We start from the raw sequence: 16,712 nt of genomic DNA, 5'->3' as shown, positions 1-16,712 counted from the left end.
ATTTTTACCTGACATGATTCAGTAACTCTAACTGGGTAAGATGTTCATCTTGAAAACTGAATTATTCTTCAATTTTTATAATATCCATTCACAATTTTAGAGAACGTGTTTGTGAAAAAATATTGCACCATGATAAATAAAATGCAGCTTGAATTGTATTTGTCTTTGTTTTTAATTAGGCATTCTGGTTTTTTGAGATTAATACAAATGAGAAGTTATGCTTACTCTGCAAACTTCTTAGTATAGGATCCATTCTTCTTCCCAAATCTTTATCCTTCTGACTATTCTGTGAGAAAGAAGGAAGAAAACAAAGCGAAACAAAATACATTCATTTGATTTCTGTGATATGTTTTTAAAATTGGAATCATGACCTCAATGCTTTAATGTGACAGTGCAAAATTCAAGCTATGTGTTTGATAGATTTGGACAGATCCTGACCAGTATCCCCTTAGGAAAATCCTTAAAAGATCAGCATTAGTATCAGATCCAGACAACAAAGTGTTTCAGCAACAAGATACCACCAGATTCCATTGTGGTCTCAAAAGGTAAAGGAAATACTGAGAAAAATAAATAAAAGGCTGTTAATTAAACTAGTGAAATAAGGTGGTGTGACTACAGGGAATAAATTACAGTAATTCTAAAGCAGAATCAGAGAGAGAAAACTAGAAATTCCATCATTAGACAATAGAGTATGCAAGAACACAACCCTTAATCTCTGCCATTTCTTCAGTATAAACAAATCTGCTGGTTGCTAGCATTATTGCTGAAAACAGATCTCATTAAATTGCACACAGAGAATAAGTTTCATCTTTTAGAAATAAAGCTATTACTACATCTTTCTCCAGGAGACCCACTTTTAAGTCCAGATTGAAAACAGTCAAAGACACAGTTTCTTATTAAGTAGTCAACAACCTGAAGGCACTGCTTTCTCTAAAGCCTTAAATAAAATAAAAAATAAAAAATAAAAATAAAAAAAGGAAATAGGGAAAGGGGTCCAGAAGGCAGGATCTAATGTAATTTAAAACTGGAATTACATCAGCAGTTTCAAACAGATGGCAGAATGTGGAGATAAATGTGTTAGCTCCTTTAGCTTATTTGCTCTCTCCATTGTTTGCATCATTAAAATCAGGAATAGCTTACAATTTAAAAATATAACAGGTATTATGCATTGGAAAAATGGACATTCTCCTACTGAGTGGAAGGAAGTAGGATTAAATTAATTTGCCATACTTTAATGTACAGTATCTGAGATGCTTTAGGCAAGTCTGCAAATAGGTTTCCTAGGAAATGAGATGAACAAAAATATAATGACCTTGAAATTATACCCCCAAAAGTCCCAAGTATTTAGCAACCTGGCTCAGAAGTGGTAATTACATAAAAAATACAAAAGATCCTTAATTGCTTCAGTTACAGTGTATCTAGGCAGGTCAGTTACTGTACACAGCTGCAAAAAATGGTACGTGATTAATAGGGAGTTGCTTATGATAGCACTAACTAGCTAGTATATAGTGCAAAACACTCATTTCTTTTCCAATTAAAGAAAAAAATCTGGTTTTGATTAGGCTCTTCAGAAGGTCTAAGTCTGTAGCAGAAAAATATTCCACTTTCACGTTGTTAAATGTTTTTGTCAAGGACCAAGCAGCATACATTTGTGGAAAACAGAAAGGACAAAGTAAAATAGTGTTTGAAAATGCTGCAAATATCAAAATAATACAGTTCAGACCATTCTGGCCAACCACGTTTGTTGGCTGTAAAACAAAAGAATAAACCAGTTCAAATAAATAAGACTGATACATGTGCATCTCCAAAGTCTGAATGAGGCACAAATTTTCCCTGTGATTTGTTAAACTGCAGTTAATCATTCTTTTCCATGTAGTTTGAAACTCATCCCAGCGAAGTTTGAAGCAGAAAGCATTCTAAAGTCATACAACAGAACTCACAATACTTCAGAATTGGAGGTTGGATGGAGGTGTTTGGATGGTTATAGCCAGAGGGTTGTTGTCAACAGCTTTATGTCCAGGTGGAGGCCGGTCATGTGTGGTGTCCCCAGGGGGTCATCTTGGGACCAGTGCTCTTCAACGTCTTTATCAATGATGTAGACAGTGGGATTGAGCGCATCCTCAGCAAGTTTGCAAATGACACCAAGCTGAGTGATACAGTTGACACAATAGAAGGGAGGAATGCCATCAGAGGGACCTGCACATGATTGAAAAATGTGCATTTGGGTCTAGGCTATCCCAGATATGAGCACAGAGTGGGAGGAGAAGATGTTGCATTTGGGTCTAGACAATCCCAGATATGAGCACAGAGTGGGAGGAGAACTCACTGACAGCAATCCTGCTGAAAAAACCTTGGAGGTCCTGGTGGACAAAAAGCTGGACATGAGCCAGCAGTGTGCTCTTGCAGCCCAAAAGGCCAACTGTGTTCTAGGCTGCATCAAAAGATGGATGGCCAGCAGGGCTAGGGAGCTGACTGTCCAACATTTTTTAGCTGATCTGATAATGGTAGGAAGAATGGCTTTAAACTAAAAGAGGGGAGATTTAGGTTAGATATTAGAAGAAATTCTTTACTCAGAGTGCTGTGAGGCACTGGCACAGCTGCCCAGAGAAGCTATGGTACCCAATCTCTGAAGGCACTCAAGGCCAGGTTGGATGGGGCCCTGGATAGCTGAGCTGGTGGGGGGCAGCCCTGCCCACAGCAGGGAGGTTGGAACTAGATGATCTTTAAGGTACCCTCCAGCATAAGACATTGTATAATTCTATGAACATTGTTTTTCAATTCCAAGAGATCAGGGGAAAACACTGAACTGGATGGAGAGCCCTCCAGATTTGTGAACTTCTTGGGTTTGTACAGCAGCAGGTTTCCCAGGTTGGGAAAAATGTGCAGCCATGGTCTTTGGAGCATTAAGATGGACCTAACATGTGTGTATGCACCTACTGAAAATACAACCTGGTCCAATGTGATTTGCAAACCTGAGTACTCCCTGTGCATGCTCTCAGCATGCTCATGGGCTCTGCTGAGCTCTGGGTGTTATGCATCTGTGTTTGGGGAGGGACCAACTGCCAGCTATCAGAATGCTGGATTCTTGAACATTTGTGGATTTCCTTCTCCTTTCATCTCTCAGAAGAGTCCCAAAACACTGCCAATTCAGTCTTCATTCCTGGCTTCATTCATCACTTCACTCAGGTGGATGGAGCATCTAACTCAGGCACTGATTAAGGATTCTTCTCACAGATCTCTGTATCTCAACTAGCTTGGTCCACATGCTCAATGTGTACTTGATTATAGTACTAGAAAGTGAGTTTGTCATAGTAAAAGCTGAGATTCTAGGAAATGGAACAAAACCTTTAAGTAAACATTACTGCAACAAGGGGTTTTTAAAGCTGTTCTACAGATCTCACTCACCCCCACAGCCCTGTCATCACTTAGGAAACAAAAAGTTAAAAGATATTTTTCTAATTTCCGGTGTGCTTGTGTACTCATATTCAGACACACTGGACTTAAATCCTGGCCAATTTGTAGTTTTCAGACAGAGAAATAGTTTTTAAAGTGCCATATTATCTATTATCCCTTAAAGTGGACTTAAAGGCAAAACAAACTTATTTGGCATTATGATTTGACCAGTAATGTTGTCCTCAATATTGAGTGATCAAATACCAAAGCATTAGATCAAGCACTGGGAAGAGCCTGGGGAGAGATTTTCAGAGGTGAACACAGAGCTGAATGATGCTCTGCTTATCATGAGGATTGTGGAAAGTGACAGGGGAGAGTTGGGATGCAGAGAATGCATCTTTGGGAACTCCTTGGAACAATCCTGAGTGATTTTACCAGGGAACTGCTCTTGAAGTCTTATTGAAGCAGTCTGGACAAACCCCTTCTGCTGCCCTTAAAAAGGCATAAACATTGCCTAGCTCTGTGGCTGCTCTGATTGTCTATGTCCAATTTCTAGGTGGATAGTGATTTTCAAGGGATGCCTTTCCTACATCCATTACTACTGTAGATTGCCATTCACAAGATCAAAAATATAATTTTCATTATTTAAAATTGAAATACAGAACAGAGAGGGTATCCCCTCAAGAGATAACTGCACAAAACAATATTAACTGCGAGGCAGGTCAAATGTTCACTGACACATCTTGACAATGCCCCTGTTCTTTACATTGACTCTATTTGATTAAACTGATTGAAATGCATTTCATACTTGCGCTTTGTCAGTCTATATTTTGGGCTTCATGAACAAAATGATACTAGATTGACTTACTCAGATATTTCACATAGCTTGTCATGTTCAATTAATTAACGTTGCTTTTACAGAGTGAGAATATGGAGATTCATCTTTTCATTTCTGCATTTGTTTTATAACTAAATAAGAGGATGATAAAGCATTACATAGATGGACAATAGACATTTTAAATGTTTTCATTTCTTTGGAAACATGCAACATAAATTTTAGAGATACACACATTATAAATCATTAGTTAAAACAGGAATACTGCAATACTATCTGAGAGTCGTGAATAAAACTAGCTATTTTTTCTCTTTTTTCCTTTTGTGTAATGGATGGAAACAGATCACACATGCAATTATTCTTTAGAAATCTCAGCATGGATAATTTTAGTAAATCCCCAAAGTCTTATGAGGAGATTTTGTCCTGAAGAGGCTTGTGATATTGATAGTGAAGTCATTAGAATTTTATTAACTTCAATGACAACAGAGTGGTGTTTCCACTGTTTCACTTATAGATATGTAATACCCATTTGGACTTTTGGAGTTTCTTATGATGTCCAACCCCATTCTTCTTAAATATTAATCTTTAACAATGCCGAAGTCTATTTTAGGGCAATTCTTATTGCACTAAATAAAAAAAGTAAGAAGTGTAAAACATGAATGACATAAATTAGTTTTACTAATGAAATCAGAACCAAAGATGTGAATGAACTGTATTTTTAGGTGAGAAGCATCAAATATGGTTGTCATTCAAACAGACGTAAAACAGTCAAATACAATATTCCATGCAGAAAATGTCTGAGACACATGTAATGGCAGATAAGTCATCTATAAACTGGTTCATACATTACTTTATTTCAGCAGCAATGGAGTCAGAAGTCCAGATGGAAGTTATCGAAGCTCCCATTGCCAAAAGTTTGTTCACTGTATTTATAGCTTATATGCCATGAAAATTTATTTTTATTACTCAGTGCCTGGGGAAGTACATACTTTTCCTTGTGTACTAGTTTGTCTCTTTGAGCTCCATGGATCACTTTCCCTCTTTTTCTTCAACTGAATGCATATAATGTGAGGAGCCCAATAAGATTCATTCCAGGGTAGTCAAAATTGGCCGAGTTGCACTCAGTGATCACAGAATCACAGAAGGGGGTTAGAAGGGACGTCCGGAGATCATCTAGTCCAACCCCCTGCTAACGTATGTTCCCTACAAAGGTTACACTGAGTTCCTTTCAATTTGGGATATTCTGTGATACTACAAGGAGGGAGGACAGGAGAGAAGAGATGAAGGAGAGGAAGATGTGGGGAAGTAGGGTAGAAGAGGGAGTCAAGGAAGCAAAGGAAGGAAAATACCAAAAGAGGTGGGCATATGTAACAAACTTTAGAAGCAATGAAACTTTCACGTCAGCAACCAGAACTGACAAAACAAGCTTTTTCAGGCAACCTCATATTTTAAAAATTAGTCTGCAGGTTGAAGCCAGCGTGCCTAAGAAAGAATATGACAAATAAAGTACACAGCTATGTGTAAGATTTAATAATAATAATAATAATAATAATAATAATAATAATGCATCTTGATATCAAACCATGCTCATGCTGGCGTTACAATGCAATTCAACTGCAAGTTCTATGAGGCCCTTCCTTACTCACAGAATCTGAGATGAAAGTCCACCGTTACAGGCAAGTCAACAAGTATTATTTCTTATTGTGAAAAAATGCTCAGAATTTCATTATTGATAACTTCTTTTCTATTAAGTTCATAAAATTGTTCTGCTTGTATATTTCTTTCATCCAATAATCATAGAACATTTTAAAAATCAATTTGCTCTGGTCCATGACAAGTATTTTCTTCAGTGTTCAAGAGCTGTCTTGTGTGCCATAAATGAGTCATCCTTTAAGCTCCTTTTATATAGAAACTAAATAGCTTATTTAATCACTCACACTTACATAGGTTTTACAGACTTGCACTTCTTTTCTGAACTCTTCTCCTACACAAAAAACTGTTTGGTGCACAGAGATTAGGAAGGATGTGAGTGGCAGTTTCCTTAAGACAGTACCACCTCCTACTGCTACTTTACAACTGCACTTTTTACAGAGAATGCTCAAGCACACTTATCCCGAGACAACAGAGATTCACGTTCAGCTGTTTACTCACATTTGACTCTAATTCAGTCACCACTTTACAGATCATTCTTTTGCAAATAACAGGTTATTGTATTTTATCAGGTATTGTTTGTACAGATTCAGTCCAGACATCACATTGTTTTCATAACTGATCAATCGTTGCTCCCGCTATTATTTTCCAACACCACACTTACATGTTTGCCTGGATGAATGCACTGGAGCTACTCCAGACAGTTCCCGATGGTTCACTGCTATGAGTGTCCCTTGATGATGTTGATTACCCACTGACTGTATTAGAATGAGAACAGAACAGCAGTGATGCATGTCTGTGCAGGTGTTGGGAAGCTGTTATTCCACTCAGAAACAAACTAAATTTACTGTAGTCCACAGGGTCCTTTACAGGACCACTTGTGCCCATGTACTCCTTCTGATGGATGTTAAGTGGCGCTCACACCATTCATGTTTTGTTTCTTGTGTGGACATATTTATTTGTTCAAAAACAGGATAATATCTAATTTCCTGAATCTTTCCTATTCATTATTTAATATTTTCATCCATTAGAATCCTTGTCCTTGTTTAAATTATTTTTACAGTAGTCACATAAATACCAGGTCATGAGCAACATTCCAACAGTCAAAGCAAAATGTTTCAGGGGCAGTTTCCACATCTTCACACCATCTATGCATCAGGCAGCAAACTGTATAAAAAATGAACAGTTCAACATATCATGAACAATATTTATTTATGTGTTGCAGCTGATTATCAAAGAATAGGAGTTAATTTTGTGCCAATGAATAATTGAACCAGCCTTGCTATCCTCAGTATAGATTAGTTAGTTTAGACTAACCACATTTCACTGGAATCACAGTACTTGAAGGACTAGACTTCACGCTGTGCAATTTGCTCAGCCAAAATTTGCTCACGCTCATCTTCAAAAAGGGCAGAAAGATGATCCTGGTAGATACAGACCTATCAGTCTCACCTTGGTGCCAGGGAAGGTTATGGAATGGATAATCTCAGAAACCATCATGGATCAATTAAAGGTCAACCAAGGGGCCGGGCCCTGCATTCATAAACCCAGCATGGTATGGTATTTATGAATGGTAGATCCTGTTTGACAAACCTGACTTCATTCTATGACAAGGTAACTGCTTAGTGGATGAAGGTAAGGCTGTCGATGTGGTCTACCTGGACTTCAGTAAAGACTTTGACACTGTCCCCCACAACATCTTCATGGAGAAGCTGGCTGTCCATGGTTTGGATAGGCGTATGTTCTGCTGGGTGAAACACTGGCTGGATAGCCAAGCCCAAAGTGTTGTGGTCAATGGAGTTAAATCTAGTTGGTAGCCAGTCATGAGCGGTGTCCCTCAGGGCTTGGTACTGAGGCTGCTTCTATTTAACATCTTTATCAGTGATCTTGATGAGGGGATTGAGTGCATTCTCGGTAAGTTTGCAGATGACACCAAGTTGGGAGGGAGTGTTGATTTGCTGGAGGGTAGAAAGGCACTACAGAGGGATCTGGATAGACTGGATTAATGGACCAAGGCAAACATGAGAATTTCCATAGGGCCAAATGTCAGGTCCTGCATTTTGTTCACAACAACCCCAGGAAACCCTATAGGCTTAGGGAGGAGTAGCCGGAAAGCTGTCTGACAGAAAGGGACCTTCGTGTATTGATGGACAGTTGGCTGAATATGAACCAGCAATGTGCCCAGGTGGCCAAGAAGGCCCATGGCATCCTGGCTTGTATCAGGAATGGTGTGGTAAGCAGGACTAGGGAAGTCATCCTGGCATTGCACTCAGCACTGGTGAGGCCTCACCTCAAGTACTGTGCTCAGTTTTGGGCACCTCAGTACAGAAAGGACATCGAGGTGCTGGAGCAGGTCCAACGAAGGGCAACAAGGCTGGTGAAGGGCTTGGAGAATATGCTCTATGAGGAGAGACTGAAGGAACAGGGGCTGTTCAGTCTGGGCAAGAGGAGGCTGACGGGAGACCTTATCGCTCTTTTCAAATACATGAAAGGTGTTTGCAATGAGAGCAGGGTTGGTCTCTTCTCACTGTTGACAGGTGACAGGATGAGGGGAAATGGCCTCAAGTTGCAGCAGTGGATATTTAGGTTGGATATCAGGAAAAGCTTATTTACAGAAAGGGTGGTTAAGCACTAGAATAGGCTCCCCAGGGAGGTGGTTTAATCACTTTCCCTGGATGTGTTTAAAAACCGTTTGGATGTGGTGCTCAGGCACATGATTTAGCAGAGGATTGCTAGAGTTAGGGTAGTATGGTTAGGTTATGGTTGAACTCAGTGATCTTTAAGGTCTTTTCCAACCTAAGAAATTCTATGATTCTATGATTCTAAAATTGCCTTCTGTTTGAATTAATGTGTGTGTGCTGCAGAGAACCAATGCCAGCACCAAACTCTAGGCAGGTTTTGGAAGATCTAAGAATACACCCAAGTCACAGTAAAAGCAAACAAGCTGTGACGTCGTTCCTGCAGTCACAGTACTGTGGCATTTGTATGGTACATTTTTGCATTGTCCAAAGCAGAAATGAATTTCCAGTTTAAAACTTTGGGTATACAGTCTCTCTGCCTTCAGAGTGTGAACGTTACTATTGGGTTTTTTACTTTCTACTGTCTGTTATAGTGAAATACAAGATCAGGAAATTTAAAATTGTATAACCTGGTAACCGGAGGCACCAGAAGGATTTAACACGAGAGAGCATATAACAGGAGGGGAGTCACATGGGTGTGGCTGGACCTCCCCCATCTTGTTGCTCCTTTCTAATCCCATCAAGATTTCCCAGGCCATGAATACTAACACCACAAGGAAAAAAGGCTCAGTGACAAAAGTTAATAGCAACAGACTACAGTACAGCTGCTTATTCAATATCAGATGTGAATTAATTGGATCATATTGCAAACAAATTTGAGACAGTTTCAGATTTAGTCTGTCTTTACTGTGTAATACAAACAAAGCTCATATATTGTGAGCAATTTACTAGGATACTTGCCTACAGCTCTGTGTAGCAGCTAAACAATTGGTTTGGCATTTTCAAAGAAACTGAACTGGTTCCCATGCTTCTTCAATGCATCTAAATTAAAAGTATACTTATCTGTATTTGTAATGTGCTAAATCCTTTTGCATTTCATGTTTCATTTAGGCCTTCCTTCTGTGATATTGCCAATGACTAAGAAGGATAGATTTCAGTGCACTGCCTACTGCTTCCAGATGTACACATAATAGATGTCACTAAACATGAAATTTCAGATTTGTTTCGTGTAGACAAATACATTCAATTTGTAAATCTCAATATTAATGTTAAAGCCAAAATGGATGATTTTTTTTTTCCTTCTGTATCATAAAAGACCAGTTATTGAAATAGTCAGTCTCCTTGCTTAGTTAATATAGCAAGGAGGGAGGAAATTCCTGAAACACTGGTATATTGACAAGTGGAGTTTATATCTGGATTTTACATCTTTAAAAAGAATGTTATTTTACTACGGAAAACAAGAGTGGGTTTCTGTGTAGTTTTCTTCAGATTCGGTTCCTACTGTCTTCACTGGTGATGAACGTGTAAATCTGAATAAATATTTTAGTCCTGAGAGAAAGAAAAAAGAAATTGAAGCATTTTTTTTTCAGTGTCTGTGCAACTCTGACTTATTTTCTTATACAGATGAATCTACTGGTCACTCTTGGAATAAGTTAGCTTTTCTGGACCTGAATATATATAGCCTCTAAGAGACTTTTTGTCTGGTACTTGGATAGAAGAGTGGAAGAGAGCCAGCCATTTTATTCCCAGTGTGTTTTGCTGCATTTCCTGAGTGAACAAACCCTTTTCTGGTCATGTGTTTCCCTGCCTCTTCAGAGAAGTGTGGAGATGTTAATTTTTCCAGCCTTTCCAGGCAGGAAAGAGAGTCATTTTTCAAGGAAGATCTCTCAAGCCTTTTCTGTTGACATGATCCACTGAGCCTGTTTCCCAAGTATGAGATGCTATCTGCTCTACTCCTGCCCACATTTCCAAGTAAAGCAATACAGTATCTAAATGCCTGCTTCTCATCTCAGCTACACCTTGGCAGACTTGCACCTGTATATCAGAAATATGTATGTTAAAAAGAACAGACAAATGTGCTGACTATCTTCTCTTTGACATTCCTTTTTCAAACCTCTTTTGATAGTCTCCCCCAAGAAAGAGCATGAGGAGTGTGTGCAAACACTTGTTCTCCACATTAAGCCTGACTGAATGATTTCTCTGCTATTCTGAGCTTCTGGTGAACTGAAAATTACCAGCTGAACTGATTTGTGACAAACAGTGTGTGTATGCATACATACAAATGCGCATGTATGTACATGTGTGTATGTGCAGCCTGGAGAAGAAGAAACAAAGAGATTAACATCATCATATGTGATGAAAGCAAATTCATGTTTATGACCCAGTTCCATGAAATACAAATGCAAGAAATAGCTTATGGTTAAAAAGTATTTATTGGAGCCCTCACATTGGCATATTATGGACTGTATGCTGAACAAGGAATTGTCTAATTCATTTCTTTGCTGAGATACAGTAAATGAATAGGGAATCAAATACAAAAGTACAGTCATCATTGCTCAAATTTGAAAAAGAAAATGAGCTTGGGTTAGGGAAGAATACAGGTATGCTACTTGCACTTAATATCACAGGATGGCTGATCCACTCTAGGTGTGTTCAGTTATCAATAACAAGATAATTTTGTAATATTTTGCTTAGTAAATGTAATAATGCTTAACACACACACACACACACACAAAAGATTAGAAGAAATCAGGTTATCCAGGCTCAATGAGCTAACACTCCTCAGCTGATTTGCAGTGACAAATGGTAACTCATTAAACTGCATAACATATTTGCCATCCTTTGATGTCTATGCTCTTAAAAGTAAAGTGGTAACAACCTAAGCTTTTTTAAAATCAGTGTTATGTCACCCCTTGCATGTCAAAATAAACCACAGTACCTATATAAAAAACATGTGGTAACAACTCAAATCTCTAAATCCTTGCCAAAAGTTGACTTCAATAGCTGTCTACAGAGTCTGCCAGAATACTGTCAGCCAACTCATACCATGTGTGCCTTATAGGGTAGTGGCTTCAAAAGGACATCAGATTTGCCAATATCTCTCCATCTTTCAGACATAATTTTTGCCATCACTCATGAAATGTAGTCACATGTAACAGGAAGGAAATACACGATGGTCATCAGCACAAGGCACACCTTGGGGAAAATAAAGAACAGTTATAGATCTTGAATAGGAGCACTTTGTGCTGTCAAAATATAATTATCCAGACTAGGATGTATCACTACATCCTGAAATAACACTTCTAAAAACACTTCCTGTGAGAAGTTCTTACCGGAAAACCTGGGAGCCAAGCACTCCTTTTAGGAGTTCAGACATTTATCTGAATTCCATAATTGATTTTCTCAAAGGATGTTTATAAACACAATGTGAAAACTGCCTCTTTTCTGAACAAGCCTGTCTAGCTTGTTCCTTCAACTCCGACTGCTCTTAGAGAAGGCCTCTCCTCTGAGATCTTAAATATAGCCCATCTTTGACGTAAAATGTGCTGTTTTGGGCTGGGAGATGGGCAAGAAGTGCAGAATTTGAAATTCAGAAGTGTGACTGTAATTTCACTGTAATCATAATCAGATGGCCGCTGCATGAGAAACAAGGAGTTCTATGCTATAACTGAAGTCACATCTCTGCGTATGGGACAGGTGTTTAGTGCCATACAGTTGAGTTCCAGTAGGCATATGGGAGAACCTTCCTACTTTTCGAAATGAAATTTGATGTCCTTTATTTCACCTAGCAGAATAGGCAAGGACATAGACAATCAGTCTGCTTGCGGGTTGAGAAGGCAGTATGAGTGATTGCTGCAGAATCCACTCTAGGGAATGCAGTTCTTGTGTCTCTTTCATGAACTCAGGATCTCAGGATGGGCTAGCAAAAGATCACTGACGAACTTAGAAAGAACTCTGATAATTCCCATTGTCAGTGTCATTTGCTCTGCCCTGAGGATTTTTCAAATCTGAACTTGTACAGAGATTTGCATTCAATATCTATGTGTCTGGGGTTACAGGAACAGTGCTCTGCTTTGATGAAATAAGCAAGAAGCAATGAAGGCTTGCATTCTGGGCAGAATGGCTTGAATGAGACAACCTGTAAAGGATGCAAGAGAAGTTGGGGCAAAAGATGCAATGAGAGCAGAAAGAAAAAGAAGAAAGAGACTGGGCCAAGAAAAGAAGAGTGGAGTGGACAAATGGGTAGCTAAAAAGGGAAGGCAGACAAAAGCAGTTTGGGAGCCTGCAAACCATCCTATATTAAGGGTTTGCACACCAAACAGATGTAAAGGATTGGAATGAGTTTCATAACTGAAATGGCCAGTGTGGGAAAAGAAAGAAATATCTAGTTCCATTGAGGCTGAGGCTGAGGTGTGAGTTCATTTCACAGAAAAATTCTAACATCAGGGAACACTGTGTGCTGATGTGTAAAGAGAATGCTGGCAACAACTCTGCCAATGATGGCATGATGTGTACAGAGCAGTGGGAGGTGGGGGGATACATACGCGGAAGAGAAGAGCAAGTAGTTGGTAGAGAACTCCCCCTCCTCCCTTTGTCATCCAAGATGATTAATGAACCTCTCTGTGGCTCTGTCCTGGTCTCATCAGAGAAAGAATCCAGTTAGCTTTCTCATAATGGCAGAAGTAATTAAAAAGGGGATCAACTTCAGAGGAACATAAAACACACACAAAAATCTGTCTCTTTAATGATATCCCCTACATCCTTTACTGGCGGGGTTTCTGCTAATCTAATACCTGTTAATTTTCTTTCTAATTAGGGCTACAGCTCACCAGAGGCTGTTTTATACTTAATTTGTTGGGGTTTTATTATATGGCTCAACAGTCAGCCAACCACTGCATGCATCATGTGATCCTGGTTGAGATCTTTCAGGCATTACTGCACACTGAGGCCCTTGGAGAGAACGTGCCACTACAATTTGTGAGTCACCCGTTCTTGCTCTGCCTAGGTCTTGTCATGTGTGTGCTTGTCAGGATTCATCTCCATCTCCATTACCCTTGGGGCAGAAGTCATAGTTTGTTTCTGCTCACTTGTCTGATTTTTAGCAGATCATATTCCCATCTTCAGAAACCTAAACAAGTGCCATCTTTGGAGTATTTAAGGTGGAATTCTAAGCACTGATCAAATTCAACTCAGAAACATCTTTTAGTTTACATAAAGTAACCCAGTTCAAACATTTTTTTAAGGCACAGGAAGACTGCTATACAAATGAAAATAATTAATTCAAAAGCATTCTTTACTGTTACCAAAAAGAAAGTAGCCATTTTTCCTTATCTATCATTTTATTATATATTTACTTACAAGGCATTAGAATAAAGATGAGCCAGATTTTATTTTTCTGAAACACATCTGATATCTATCTTTCTTAGCTCTGTTTTTGCCAGAAAGCTTTGCAAAAAAAATTATGCACCAGTCAAACAATTGGGAAATTATCAGGAGAAAAATGAAAGTAGATCACAGATTAGCAAAGTACATGGTGCTTTAGAAAGCAGAACTCTATGGCATATTATTAAGTGATCATAAGCCAGCCCAGGGAATTCATTAATTTTTGGTTTTTAGGATGTCAGTTTCTGGGTAACCAATGGTATTAGTATAGCATTGGCCGGCTCCAGACTGGTGACTAAAGAAGATCACCAATGTCTGTTAAATTGCAAACCTCAGGCTCCATCTCTGTGGATGGAAGAGGCCATCTGAATGGTGGTCACTCACAGACCATGACTGATGAGAGCACGTTATGTCACCCCAAAACAACACATGAATTCCAGAGAACTACCATCCTGCTTATGTTAGTCCACAAAGCATAAATTTCATGCAAGCAATTCCCATGACTTTGTCTCTACCACTCTTGCAAAAACAGTATAATGGAAACTCCACCTATCTCTATGGCAGTCATAGAATCATAGAATCTCCAAGTTTGGTAAAGACCTATAAGATCATCCAGTCCAACAGTCCGCCTATCACTAATAATTCTCACTAACCAAGGTCCCTCAACACAACGTCTAAATGTTCCTTGCACTCCTCCAGGGTCAGTGACTCCACCACCTCCCTGGGCAGCCCACTCCAGTGCTTGACAACACTTTCAGAGAAGTAGTATTTCCTAACATCCAGCCTCAATCTCCCCTGGTGCAACTTCAGAAAAGTTCTGCTCTCCCCACTTGTCTGGTTGTCTGGTAGGATTTTACTGAAAGAGAAGGAGAGCACCAAAGCCAAAAATCTTCACAAACAATGAATAAAAATTAAAATAATGAATAAAAATTCATTCATGTCACCAAATAATCTAATCAGCCCATCTAACCTAATAGCTTTCAATATATGAGCTTACTCTAGCTAGATCAAGAGAATAACTGTTCTAGTCCTGATTTTGTCTACAGAAGCTAGTGAAAGAAAATCTTCAGTGGTATTTGGATGGGAAAAACACAGGAATTAGAATTCCTACACAGAGAAGTTTAGTGAAGTATCAGAAAGGAAGCTGGACTTTTAGTTATTGTGTAGGGATGTGCAAGATGTAGCTGACAATTTGGAAAAGCAATGGAGTTACTTTTCCATCACTCATGGAAGACCAATTTTTCTAGGAACATATAAATTAGGGTACAAGATAATGTATTGTTTCAATTCTACCCAGTAAAAAGAAATCATGCTCAACTGAAAATGAAAACATATATCAGCTGGAAAAGTTCTGCAGTACCTTCGCATTGAAGAGCACAAAGCACAGGAAAACAGACAATTCAAACCTCATGGAAATGAAGGAGCTACAGATGGGGAGAGGTGTTGTATTGGACCATAACCATAATCATATTTTTCTGAACAAGCCCTTGCAGGCCTAGGTAGATCTCTAGAAGGAAAGCCCTTGAACAACAGGAAAAAATAGAGAGGGCACACCTGCACAATACACATTCAGAATATGTATGTCACATCACCCAGTGCTTGGTAGGCCCAATGTACTTAACATGCTTCTCAGAAAGACAGCAAATATACGCTGGGAGTCTTCAGACAGAACTTTTTCCTGACCAGGAAGTCTCTAACTTGGAGGTCAGCAGAACTGTGGAGGAAGAATGTAGCAAGAGAAGAGTTATTCCAGAAATGGTCTGCTCTCCTGTTCCTCCACGGGCACCTGCTTATTGGCTCCTCTCAGACAGAAAATGCCAGAATGGCTGGAACTTTTCCACACAGAAGGCATCTCTTAATTACCTACTCACTTGCCACCAGCCTCCCACCTCTCACCTTCACGGTGAGAGTATGCACACGGTATTTCACTTCCTGTCTTCCTTAAGAGGGACTGCAAACATCAAGAGACATTACTGCTAATGCGATCATCAATGACTGTTGCTGAATATCCATGCAGAAACGTGTGCTATGCACAGGAAAGCGAACAGAAAAATATCCAGCTCTTCCTCCTTCTCTCCATTCCTCCACCTATAATAGAAAGTCACAGAATCTGCATCCCAGTATCTCCTGCCAGAAGGCTATTTACATTTCTCCGGGCAGGGGTTAGTTAGGGCAAGCCATGCCACAGTAGCACTCCTTGCCCATACCATACATGTAAACACTAATATGCATTTGAGCACCTGATTTTAGCCAGGACTTCTTGCATCTGCAAAAATAAGGAAAAGGGCAAATTTCATTTCATGTACATGTGACAGCCAAAATCATCATGCTTGGTTCTGTCTGGGTTAATTTAATTCCTCACAAGAGCAACAGAGGGAAGGTCAGGAAATGGAAGCACCTCTACCCTTTTAAGACAAACTGCAGCCTTTCATCTCCTGGAGTCCCAAACTGTCCCTGGTTTTCACTCTTACAATGTAACTTCCAATTTGCAAGGGAGTGGTGGGGGACAGATGCAAGTCAAGTGTTTGGTAACAGGATTGGTCCCATATGAAGCCAGAAACACAAGCAAGTAAGGGAGAGTCAGCCCTGACAGAGTCAGACACAATCACCAGGCAAGTTCATAGCATCAAGGCAGGTCTAACACCTAGGAACTCGGTCCATAAATTACGATCCAGCCAAATGAAAAAAGATGAAAGGGGCCCATTGCCAGGCATTACTGCAACACAGCTGGAGCTATAAGCAGGCACATTTATAGCATAACTTGGGCAGGGTCTGAGATGTAATGCAGTCCTTGAGAGGAGAGAATGGGGGGGGGGGGCACCAGGTGATGCTTATCAGCGCTATTAAGAGCATTCATACACACAGGCTCTTGACTCATTTTTCTAGGAGCTATGCATCCAAAGAGGTGAAAAAGAGCCAAGAGAGTTTGGCCT

General features: G+C 39.5%; 1 long non-coding RNA gene across 9 annotated transcripts in view; it reads right to left on the bottom strand.

Moving 5' to 3' along the window:
* Positions 1-10,819: 10,819 nt before the first annotated feature.
* The window catches only part of LOC104910194 (uncharacterized), a 29,079-nt gene continuing 23,186 nt past the window's right edge, over positions 10,820-16,712 (bottom strand). For all 9 annotated transcript variants that reach the window (XR_014882399.1, XR_014882402.1, XR_014882398.1 and 6 more), the window contains one exon: positions 10,820-15,867. This is a non-coding gene — a long non-coding RNA (uncharacterized LOC104910194). The remainder of the gene's footprint in view (positions 15,868-16,712) is intronic.

The sequence above is a fragment of the Meleagris gallopavo genome, chromosome 3 (genome assembly GCF_905368555.1).
Source record: "Meleagris gallopavo chromosome 3, MGAL_WU_HG_1.1, whole genome shotgun sequence".
NCBI lineage: Eukaryota > Metazoa > Chordata > Aves > Galliformes > Phasianidae > Meleagris > Meleagris gallopavo.
This window is presented reverse-complemented; position numbering and strand designations above follow the sequence as displayed.